Below are 12,500 nucleotides of genomic sequence, written 5' to 3'. Positions count from 1 at the left end.
TATGTTTTTCTTGTGTTTGTTTATCCAGTGATATAATTTTGAGGCATCCAAATCTTCCAACCTGTCTCGCTTGAAGGCACAGAAATGATTATAAGAACGTCCCACTGTTTCCTCAAAGACATTCAGTTCCTCGGCTCTTTTGATTAGCACATGCAGATCCCTCTCTTTAGATGGATCAGAATGTTTGCCAGATTTTGCATGTCGTTTCAAAGATTAATCAAGATTTTCAAGGACTGATGATGTAGAACTTTCAGCTTTACATATTCTTGATATGGCTGCCTCTGTTAGGTTTGGTCCTAGGTTTTTGATAGCTTGCTTCACATAATTGTTGCTGTGCTCTGTTGCTTCATCCAGAGGAATGTTGGTGCCTTTCTTACCATGATTATTTGTGAACCGGTTCCAAGTAAAACGTTCACTGTCCCTTATTGACAACAGAGAATGGACCAGAATAAATTGGTACAAACATTCTAGTGAATATTTTGTACTATATGGATCATCTGCTTTACAGTACAGCATGAAATACTTGTACTGTCTAATAAGCCTCATTCCATCACCTTCTTTGATAGCATCGAGGAAATTTAAAAAAAGAAAACGGTCAGCTAAAAGTGCGCAGTTGTAGGTGAAAACATCATCACTTGTATTCTTTGTAACTCCAGAAGAGTCATTATCACCAACTTCGATATTTTCAGTGCTTGCTGTAGTATCTGTTGTTGGGGGAAGTTGTGTGGAGAAAGTGATTTCAGTAGGTGGATCCTCTACTTGAACTGGTGGGTTATGCTTGAGTTCATGATTTCTGCGGCTTTTGCCATCGTACTTAAAAGTGCTCCTGCACCCAGGAAATCGGCAGGGAAATCTGCCATCAGGTGTTAGGTTCTGTTGGCCTAGCAGGTTTTCTTTCTCTTGTTCAGTCACTACAGCATTAATAATGGCATCAACAGAAGAACTTTGGTCAAAGACAAATTCATCAACGACCTTGCCAGCTAGCTGATGTAGCTTATTACGTTTTCTGTCTTCTTTAGCAAATCTATTCTAGATGGTAAGTTGAACTTTGTTGGCTTTCCAGTCTTGTTTTCAAATCCAAGACCTTTTTTGGCAGCTGCAATGACTCTTGACTGGAAAAGAATCTCCAGAAAGTCTCTGTCTGGACGGTACGATGATGTTACATCCCCAGAAACATTTCTTCGGTTAATAAGATTGCGGTCTGAAAACATGGTGCAACTGTCTATTGTTGATTTTCCACTGTAGAATCTGGAGTAGATCAACTGTTGACGAGAAAAAAAAAAACATCAAACTGTTAGATTATCACTAGTATAGTACAATAAAGTAATGACGATGATGAATCAGTAGTAGACCTATTGTACTCAACATAAGAAATTACAGCGTTTTCAGTGGCAAATGTAATTTATTAAAAAGTGTAATGATAATTTTAATATTGTTTTACTCCCACTGAGTATTTTGACAGCAGCATGCCAATCACCCAGTTGTAAGTTGATTCCTTCAAGTCTGTCTTTGGGAGTGTGACCATTGGCCGCAGAGGATATAATATTCACTGCCCGTTCAATTGTAAGCTGGTCTTCAGAAAACAACTGACCATCTATACCACCATTGTGTGTCTGAGGAAGATAATCATGGAACTGCTGTAGAATTTCTATCATGTCCTCATTGGCGTTTTCGTTCTTGAATATTAATCCAAGGGGAACCTGAAAGACAATTTTAAACACTGAGTGGTTATAGTGATACACATATACACTTAGCAGCTGACACTTGCAAGTCAAAGGGGAGTGGAACAAGAATTAGATGATAGCAGATAGAAAATACATGACATAAGCACTCTGTGGCTTGAACAACAAGTGGCTGAAATGATGAGTTTTAGGATATAGATTACAGAGCATTTACAATTAATGCATTGGCGAGTTGGGTAGGGCTGTGTGGACTTAAGGGGTTTATTAATAAAACAAACACTGTCTTGGCTGCGCTATAACTGCCAGTTAAGATTCACTTTGTGTTAATAAATAAATAATTGTGATCAGGTCATTTATGTCTGACTTTATTATTTAAATTTATATTTTAAGAAACACAAGTTTATCCAGCCATACTCATTTTTTAATTTAAGCTTTTTGGTAAGGTACCATACATAAATAGTACCCTGAAATTGGATCATATGGCTGAATGAAATACATGTACTTCTGTGATGATTCTAATACGACTGATCTGAAACAAAACTTTTTGGTTTTCTGGGATAATTCATTTGAATATTTATGTGGAATATGTCGGATGCAGGCATCAGCCAAAGGTGCTAAAACATCAAAGTAACCAACCAGTATTCTGGAAAACAGGATAAGGTAGTTAAGCCTCTGACATCTTTGATCCTCCATTGATGGCAAAAACTTCAAATTACAAACATCAAGCAGATTTGCTTTTGGTGCTGAAGACTCCAGCATGGCCCCAGAAACTCTGTTCTCAACCATCTGATGATTTACCCAGTGGAAGTCTTTGTTCTGTGAATCCATAGTCATGTTCTTTCGATCCAAGTGAATGTCCAAGTTGTCAAAAGAGATGACAAAGCCAGGGTGAGCTGCCTTTTTCAGCTCACATTTCTCCCTTAAAGCTGACTGGATTTCATCACGACATTCAGTAGAACAGTGGGTGTGGGAAGCATCTCTTGTAAAGGCAGCATTGCATTTATCTTGAGCAGTCTCCAATTCTCTGTTTTTTTGCTGTTTTGCTTGGACAATATCTGCATCATGGTTCTCACCAAGCTCATCAAGTTTTCTCAGGATACTGAAATTTGCATTAGTCAGTTTCATCTTGTTAAATCTGGAGATAGTAGCCTGTTGAGCAAGCAAATATGTACATAGGTTACTGTGTATCCTTCCTATACAAAACAAAGTGAACCTGTTAAGTGTTCATGTAAGCTAACCCATGAAACGAATGTGATATATTTTACTAGCTTTCCTTAAAGAGATGAAATAATATAAAGTCTCAATAGCTTACAGCAATAGACCTTTTTCACTTGTACATTTTGTTTTCCCAATACAGATCATGTGATAATATGCAGGATATTTGATCCTTTATCTTGCTCATTAAAAAGAGTACATGCAAGCATGAATCTGTCTGCATGTACTCTTTTTAATGAGCAAGATAAAGGATCAAATATCCTGCATATTATCACATGATCTGTATTGGGAAAACAAAATGTACAAGTGAAAAAGGTCTATTTATCTTGCCCTAAACAAGTAATTAGAAAAGAGATTTTTTGAGATGAATATTTGATCGCATGTCACTTGTACAACCACAAGCTGGCTTGTTAACTTTTATTAAAAAAAAAAAAAACAAAACAAAGAACTGGTGAGTTGAATCTGAACATGGCATTCTTGTTTCTTTTTGGTTTTCTCTCTCACTTTAATTTTCATGAAGGAATAATAATTTGAATGTTAAGAAAGAAAACTTGGCAAGAATTCTGTAAGTAAATTGTACACAATAAAATTGTCATACAAATGCCCTCTCTATTGTAACTGCAGGTGCTATGTATTGTTATTTTAGATTTATGTTACACTGCACTATGATACATTTTTCAGTAAATATGACTGGGATATATGACCACTTTTAGTGATTACATAAATTCATTCTTTGCATTCAACTGATGGACTCATCTCCCCTCCCCCTACATCTCACTTAATTTAGCACTTCCGGTATGGACCCGTAAACATGTTCCATCAGGCATTATGCAAGAAAAGAACTACTATAACTTACCTCGACTGACTTTGACTTGAGAAGTACGCCAAGCACCGAAGCAGTTACATCCATTTTCTCACTCCTTTGCTTTAAAAGTACTGATCCTGCTATGGCAATGCTTGAAAACCAAGAACACTCTTTGGTCCTTTTGTTTACTGCGGAAGTCATCAAGAACGAGTAGATCAGTGGAGCTCTCTCTTTCCACTCGTTGCAGAGGAGTTGCAAGTCGAATTTGGCCAGATCTTCTTTGCCAGATTCTCTTAAAATTGAAGATTCTTCTTTGAGCACAACGCCGCTACCTCTTTGGACAAAGTTTTCAATACATTTTTAATGACGTGATTTCTAAGCATTGGATTTTTCATTACGGCATTTGCGATCTGTGAAGGTACGCCATGTGCTAAAGCCTTTCCAATGGTCTGATAGCTCCCACAGAGCGTTTTGTTCATAGTTTTACTAGGATACTGGACGCTCAAAACAGTCTTTGAAGTTTCACTAGTGTTAGTAAGATGATTGGAAGCAGCGGCTTTTGAGGCGATTGGAGTAGAAGTAAGTATCGATTGAGGAATTTCGCACGGGGGTCTTACTGTCACTTGACTAAGAAAAGCTTATAGCACAAGTCCGTATGGATGACTTCTAATAGGAGACACACCAATAGAACCAATAGGAAATCTTGCCGGAGTATAATAACGTACCTGTTGGCTGATCACGGTAGAAATACTAGAATTGGCTGTAGCATTAGAAGTACTAGTGATATTGATCGGATCGAATTGCAAACACCTCGAGGATTTCCCACAGCACGAAGCTTGGGTTTGTCCACCGTCGCTCTCAACGTTCAATAAGCACTTCGTTCTGGGAAGTTTGCGATCTTTGAAGATTCCCTTCAATTCATCTTTGAGCTCTTCAAGATGATCAGAGGCCTTTTTGCTGGTAGCTGAATAGCAGCTTGCATTCACATCCAGACAGGAACTAATAATCGCCGGAAAATCAAAAGAACTTTTTCCAAAAATATAATTTTTTCTTTTTTCTGAACTGAAGTGGAACAAATAAAGCAACGACCACTTTGCACAACCTTCTTCGGCGTTTCCTCTATCAAGAAACTACGATCAAAACGCGCGGGAAAAACGATGTTGATTTCAATATCCTGTGCTCTGATTGGTCACATAAGAAACAATGTCAGTGATCTCATTGGCGCAAAGACTACAAAGGGAAAGGAATGTTGTTCGAATGTGAGCAGCCGTTTGTGGGGAGGAGCGTTACGTGACGAGACTAAAAACGGCTGCGAGGGAGACTAAACTCTCAGAGGTTGATCATTGTTTCTGGAAAATCAAAAATTTACTCTCCAAGACAAGGATATTTATCACCAGGTAATTCCATCGCTTTGGTAATAGCAGCAACTTTATTATTCATCAGCGTCACAATCTTTTGCCGATTTGGGGGGTCATTTTGTTGAAACTCAAGCACGCTTCCAACAGACCTGTTTATTTTCGTGACTTATGCGTTACCACAAAAATTCTCCCCGTATCACATTTCAACACATGTATGCAAATTTGCTAAGCTCGAAAATTACACATGATAAATTTACAAAAGCTAGAAATTTCACAGAAATATTTTCCAGCGAAACATTTATTGAAACAAGCAACATATTTGCTATAAGAGGCAAGAAACCCTTCCTATTTCAGTTGCGTGCGTGCAAGCGAAACACACAATCACAAAGCATATGCAATTAAATAAATTTCTGACAGTTCACATCAAACCCTTTTCGAAAGAACCTTGACCGTAACTAATAAAGCACAAAAGAGACAACAAGCTCTCATTCTAATAATGTTTCACTGTCACATTTCCAACCTTTGCAGAGTTGAGTAGAAAATGAATGTTACTTGCCAGACAAACAGGCAAACTTTAAATAGATGCGACTTCAGTAAACACTGTGAGACACACAACAGAGATCACAGATCTACTTGTGGTGTTCGATTCCTTCTCTGTCTTTGTTGAACCGGTAAGTTACCAGAGAAATTTCCATTTGGTCTCAGTGTTGTACGTAACACCATCTTGGCGAAATATTAGAAGTACAGCTCATTTTGATTTCGGCTCGACGGGCGAAAGATTCACGCTGTCGAAGTCCATTACTCGTCGCTTTTAAGATTCCAGATCTTTATGTTTCACCACCTGTCTTGACGTTCCATCCTTGAGCTTCATATGGGTATATTTTCTTTAAAGATGTACTAAAACGCAATTCGCGTTACAATGACTTTCGACGCCATTACAGGTTAACTGTGTAGAGCAAGCTACGCATTACCCCAGCCCCCTCAAACCTAACAAAATACGCACAGAAGACTCTATGCACAGACACCACTTAGCAGGGGAGTGACAGGCAAGACTTTTCCCGACACGGGAAAAAATTACAAACTAGATGATTCTGTGAAGCATACACTGGCTTGCCTGTGGTACGTGCTACAGAAAATCAGAAGGCACTGAATTGTGTTGTATTGAAATACAGCATTCCAGTCTCTGAAGAATAACAAATAAAAGAGAAGCGAGAAACATTGGCTTCTGGGCTGACATGTTGATAATTTTCAAGTTCCCTCACAACTTCTTTTCACCACAAGTGTGCCCTATGAGCATCCGAAAACTTTGTAATACTAAACTTCACTGAAGCCAAGCCCTGTTTCGCGGGGTTAGTGTTGGGATGGGAGACCAAAACAATAAACCCCTCATAAAAAAACAAAAACATCTGACCGAAAATACTATTAACGCTAACAAATGCGAACTCAGCAAGGTACAGATTCTGTTAGCTTGCTTTATGCAAAACAAATATTGATGAAAAAGCAAATAAATATTGATACACAGTTTTCAGAAAGAGCAGAAGGAAGTTTCCCGGACGGTCGATCGAGAATAAAATATTTACGACATGAAAACAACATTAATTTTGAACCGTAAATATAGAATATAAAAAGTTACGATCAGCGACAAACATTTTGGGAGATTTTTGCTACGTTCAAGTAAATTGCAAAATCGAAAGTGACATGGCCGGAATTCAGCGGGCGCCGTGATTAAGTTACCGCGGCATGTTTACTCGCCAAACAGTGAAGCATCTGTGTCAAATGATGGCAAGATACCGGGTTTTTGTAAGTTTCTTTTTCTGTCAAGTGTTATAAAGTTTGACAATGAAATGAGCGAAGTCAAAACAAAGATCACAATCGCTCAACTCTTGTTTGTGCAAAGTCAAAATTAATTTTACTTTCCAAGACGCGTACGACGTTATTTATCACCAGGTAATTCCATCATTCTGGAAATAGCAGCTACTTTATTATTCATCTGCGTCACAAGTTTTCACTGATTTTGGGCCTCATTTTGTTGAAACTCAAGCACGCTTCCAACAGGCCTGTGAACCCTTCCTGCTTACAGAGCAATACTAAAAAACTTCTCCCATATCATATTTCAACCTTAAGCTCGAAAATTCAATACACAACATGATATTATAATTCACAAAGGCAGAAAATACCACAGAATCCTTTTCCAGCGAAAATTTTATTGAAACAAACAACATATTTGCTCTTAGAGGCGAAAACCTCTTCCTATTTGATTGCGTGCGTGAAGACAAGAAACTCAATTGTGTCAAATTACCATGTACTTCGGGTAAATACTGCTCACTTTGATTTCGTCTCGACGGGTGATAGATTGTTGTCGAAGTCCAGTACTCGTCGCTTTTGAGATTCATGCCTAGTTTATCCAACTGACTTTCCATTATTGAGCTCCATAAGGGTATATTTTGTTTAAGGATCCACTAAGACGCCATTCGCGTTGCATGACTTTCGACGCCATTGCAGGCTAAGTTAATGATTCTACTGTGTCCACCAGAGAAATCTACGCAGTTCCACTACCCTCTCGATCCTAAGAAAATACGCGCAGAAGGCTCTATACACAAAGACACCACTTACCAGGGGAGTGACCGGCAAGACTTTTACCGACACGGAAAAAAAAAAAAAAGAAAAAGAAAAAAAAGAAAACAAACAAACTAAACGCAGACCTCGACTGGGTTTGCTCATAGGCAACCCAGTAAAAAACCCACGAAATGAAACCGAGATTCCGACTGAGTTTGGCAACCCAGTAATAACTATTGATACACAATATTTAAAAAGAGCAGAAGGAAGTTTCCGGGACGGTCGATCGAGAATAAAATATTTGCGACATGAAAACAACATTAATTTTTAACCGTGAAAAAAGAATATAAAAAGTTACGTTCAGCGACAAACATTTTGGGAAATTTTTGCTATGTTCAAATAAATCGCAAAATCGAAAGTGACATGGCCGGAATTCAGCGGGCGCCGTAATTAAGTTAGCGCGGCATGTTTACTCGGCAAACAGTGAAGTATCTGTGTCAAATGATGGCAAGATACCGGGTTTTTGTAAGTTTCTTTTTCTGTCAAGTGTTATAAAGTTAGACAAGGAAATGAGACTAGATCACAATCGCCCAACTCTTGTTGATGCGAAGTCAAAACTTACTCTCCAAGACGCGTACGACGTTATTTATCACCAGGTAATTCCATCATTTTGGAAATAGCAGCTACTTTATTATTCATCTGCGTCACAATTTTTCACTGATTTTGGGCCTCATTTTGTTGAAACTCAAGCACGCTTCCAACAGGCCTGTGAACCCTTCCTGCTTACAGAGCAATACTAAAAAACTTCTCCCATATCACATCTCAACCTTAAGCTCGAAAATTCAGTACACAACATGATATTATAATTCACAAAGGCAGAAAATATCACAGAATCCTTTTCCAGCGAAACAATTTATTGAAACAAACAACATACGGATGCACTAAAACGCCACTCGCGTTGCAATGACTTTCCATTGCTGGTTAACGAGAATAACAAACCCACGAGGCAGAATGTATATTTTATTTAATTGAGTTAGCACAACACAAAAACGCTAACCTCATTTTGACACAAAAATGCTTTACTATTGCCATAAAAACTATCCAGTTAAGCTCGCATATTATAAAACATGATGAATTCATAAAGGCCACCTTTTCCAGCGAACAATTTTTAGAAACAAACAACATATTTGCTCTTAGAGGCGAAAACATCTTCCTATTTCATTGCGTGCGCGAAGACAAGAAACTCAATCGTGTCAAATTACCATGTACTTCAGGTTTAAACCCTTTCCTGAAGAACATTTTCCTTCAATAACAAGAAAATGCTTTACTATTGCCATAAAAACTATCCAGCACACATATCAAAAAACATGATGAATTCATAAAGGCCACCTTTTCCAGCGAACAATTTTTTGAAACAAACAACATATTTGCTATTATTGCGTGCGTGAAAAGAAAAAACTCAATCGTGTCAAATATGCGCAATATTACAACAAACTAAAATTTCAGGATCAAACCATTTCCATGAGAACCTTTTCCTTGAATACTGAAGCACAAAATAGACGACAAGCTCTCTTTCAAATAATTCTTGGCTGTCACATTTCCAATTTTTTTTTTTACCTGAAGACTGTGCAGAGTTGATCACAGATCCACTTAAGGTGTTCGATTCGTCCTCCGTCTTTGTTGAACCCATAAGTTACCAGAGAATTTTCCATTTGGTTTCAGTGTTCTACATAACAGCACACTTAGTAAATATTATTTTAGAAATGCAGCTCACTTTGATTTCTGCTCGACGGGCGACAGTTTGTTGTCGAAGTCCATTACTCGTCGCTTTTGAGATTCCAGGTGTTGGTTTTCACCGCCTGCGTAGTTTATCCAACTGACTTTCCATTATTGAGCTCCATAAGGGTATATTTTGTTTAAGGATCCAGTAAAACGCCATTCGCGTTACATGACTTTCGACGCCATTGCAGGCTAAGTTAATGATTCTACTGTGTCCACCAGAGAAATCTACGCAATTCCACTACCCTCTCAATCCTAAGAAAATACGCGCAGAAGGCTCTATGCACAAATATACCACTTACCAGGGGAGTCACAGGCAAGACTTTTACCGACACGGAAGAAAAAAAAAAAAAAAAGATGCATACACTGGGTTGCCTGTGGTACATATTACAGAAAATCAGAAGGCACAACTTCTTTTCACTACAAGTTTAAGCGTGCCCTCTGAGCATCTGACAGCTACAATGGTTCGCTGAAGTTTTTTTGACTCTGTTCGACGGGGTTAGTATCTGGATGGGGGACCAAAAACAATATACCCCTCAAAACAGAAGCATTGGACCGAAATTTCTATTTTAACGCTAACAAATGCGGACCAAGCAAGGAACTGATTTTGTTAGCTTGCTTTATGCGAAACAAATATTGATGCAAAAGTAAGTAAATAGTGGTACAAAGTTTTTGGGAAGAGCAGAAGAAAGTTTTCTGGACGCTCGATCGAGAATAAAATATTTTGCCATCAGCAACAACATTTATGACACGAAAACAACATTAATTTTTAATCCCGAATATAAAAAGTTACGATCACCGACAAACATTCTGGGAGATTTTTGCTATTGTACTTTTGGCTGCACAAGTAAAAGCGCAAAATCGAAAGTTATATCGGATTCAGAGGGCGCCGTGATGAAGTTACCGCGGTGTGTTTACTCGCGAAACAGTGTCAAATCATCATTTGACACAGATACCGGGTTTTTGTTTTTGTAAGTTTTCTTTTTCTTTCAAGTGTTATAAAGTTTGACAAGAAATGTGCGAATTCAACACAAAGATCACGATCGCCCAATTCTTCAGGTTGACAGTCAAAACTTTACTCACCAAGACGACGTTATTTATCGCCACGTAATTCCATCGTTTTGGGGATAGCAGCTACTTTATTATTCATCAGTGTCAGATTTTTTTTTTTTTGCCGATTTTGGGGGTCATTTTGTTGAAACTCAAGCAAGCTTCCAACAGACCTGTTTATTTTCGTTACAGTATACCGCAAAAATGCTCCCGTATCATATTTCAACACACGTATGCAAATTTGTTAAGCTCGAAAATTACACAACATGATATTAAAGTTCACGAAGGTTGGAAATATCTCGGCAAAATCCTTTTCCAGCGAAAAATTAATCGAAACAAATAACATATTTACTATTAGAGGCAAAAATACCTTTCTATTTCAATTGCGTACGTGCAAACAAGAGATGCAATTAAATAAATTTTTGACAGTTCACATTAAAACCCTTTTCCACTCGGAACGCTGACCGTAAATAATGAAGCACAAAAGCGACAACAACTTTCATTCAAATAATTCTTCACTGTCACATTTCCAAATGTTTTACACCTTTGCAGAGTTGAGTACAAAATACCGGTAAATGTAAATTGTCACACAACTAAGATGCGACTTGAGTAAACACTGTGATGCATTCTTGTAGGCGTTCGATTCCTTCAATGTTAATTTGTTAAATCATAGTTAGTAACTATGGTTAAATCCATAAAAAAAATTGTTATTTGATTTCCGTGTTTTATATAATACCAGGTTAGTAAAATATTAGAAACAAAGCTCACTTGATATCCAAAGGCGAAAAATGAAATTGTTGTCGAAGACCATTACTCGTCTCATAAAATCCAGATATTTATTTTTCAGTGCTGTCTTGCTCATCCAATTGACGATCCATTCTTGAGCTCCATGAGGGTATATTTTGTTTAAAGATCCACGAAAACGCCATTCACGTCAATGACTTATTAGTGAAATTTCCAATTGTTATACCCGAAGACTGTGCAGAGTTGAGAACAGGTAAATACAAATCTGACAAATAGCGAGACAACTGAGATAACAGATCCACTATATGGATTCCTTCTCTGTCTTTGTTGACCCATACTGAGTTACCAGAGAACTGTTCATTTGGTTTGAGTGTTGTACAAAACACCACACTTGGCAAAAATTTAGGAAGACAGCTCACTTTGATTACGGCTCGACGGGCGACAGATTGTTCTCGAAGTCCATTACTCGTCGCTTCTAACATTCGACCGCCTGTCTTGTTCAGTATCCAATTTGCTTGCCATTATTGAGCTTCATAAGGGTACATTTTGTTCAAAGATCCACTAAAACGCCATTCGCGTTACATGACTTTCGACGCCATTGCAGGCTAAGTTGATCGTTCTACTGTGTCCACCAGAGAAATCTACGCATTTCCCACTACCCTCTCGATCCTAAGAAAATACGCGTAGAAGGCTCTATGCACAAAGACACCACTTAGCAGGGGAGTGACAGGCAAGACTTTTACCGACACGGAAAAAAATAAAAAAATAAAACGAAAACGAAAAGTAAACGAGATGCTTCTGTGAAGCATACACTGGGTTGCCTGTGGTACGTGCTACAGAAAATCAGAAGGCACTGAATTGTGTGGTATTGAAATACAGCATTCCAGTCTCTGAAGAATAACAAATAAAAGAGAAGCGAGAAACATTGGCTTCTGGGCTGACATGTTGATAATTTTCAAGTTCCCTCACAACTTCTTTTTACCACAAGTGTGCCCTCTGAGCATCTGAAGGCTTTCTAATACTAAAGTTCACTGAAGTTAAGCCCTGCCGGGCGGGGTTAGTGTTTGGATGGGAGACCAAAATAACGTACCCCTCCTAAAAAAGAAGCATCGGACCGAAAATACTATTAACTCTAACAAATGCGAACTCAGCAAGGTACAGATCTTTTTAGCTTGCTTTATGCAAAACAAATATTGATGAAAAAGCAAATAACTATCGATACACAGTTTTCAGAAACCGGACGGTCGATCGAGAATAAAATATTTACGACATCAAAACAACATTAATTTTGAACCGTGAATATAGAATATA

The 12,500-nt window shown here is 38.1% G+C and overlaps 1 long non-coding RNA gene and 1 pseudogene across 3 annotated transcripts in view; one reads left to right on the top strand and one right to left on the bottom strand.

Annotated features, from left to right (window-relative positions):
* Positions 1–4,202, bottom strand: part of LOC137975031 (uncharacterized) — a 4,520-nt pseudogene extending 318 nt beyond the window's left edge.
* LOC137985362 (uncharacterized) overlaps positions 1–12,500 on the top strand; it is a 188,174-nt gene that overhangs the window by 133,732 nt on the left and 41,942 nt on the right. Inside the window, exon 1 of one of the 3 annotated variants that reach the window (XR_011119290.1) lies at positions 5,581–5,731. The exons of 1 other annotated variant lie outside the window; for it this stretch is intronic. This is a non-coding gene — a long non-coding RNA (uncharacterized lncRNA). Of the gene's footprint in view, positions 1–5,580; positions 5,732–8,152; positions 8,273–12,500 lie in introns of those variants that run through there. One more of the 3 variants, XR_011119300.1, reaches the window with a different exon arrangement.

This window comes from Montipora foliosa, chromosome 1, assembly GCF_036669935.1.
Source record: "Montipora foliosa isolate CH-2021 chromosome 1, ASM3666993v2, whole genome shotgun sequence".
NCBI lineage: Eukaryota > Metazoa > Cnidaria > Anthozoa > Scleractinia > Acroporidae > Montipora > Montipora foliosa.
The sequence above is the reverse complement of the archived record's forward strand: the minus strand, read 5'-3'. Positions and strand labels throughout refer to the sequence as shown.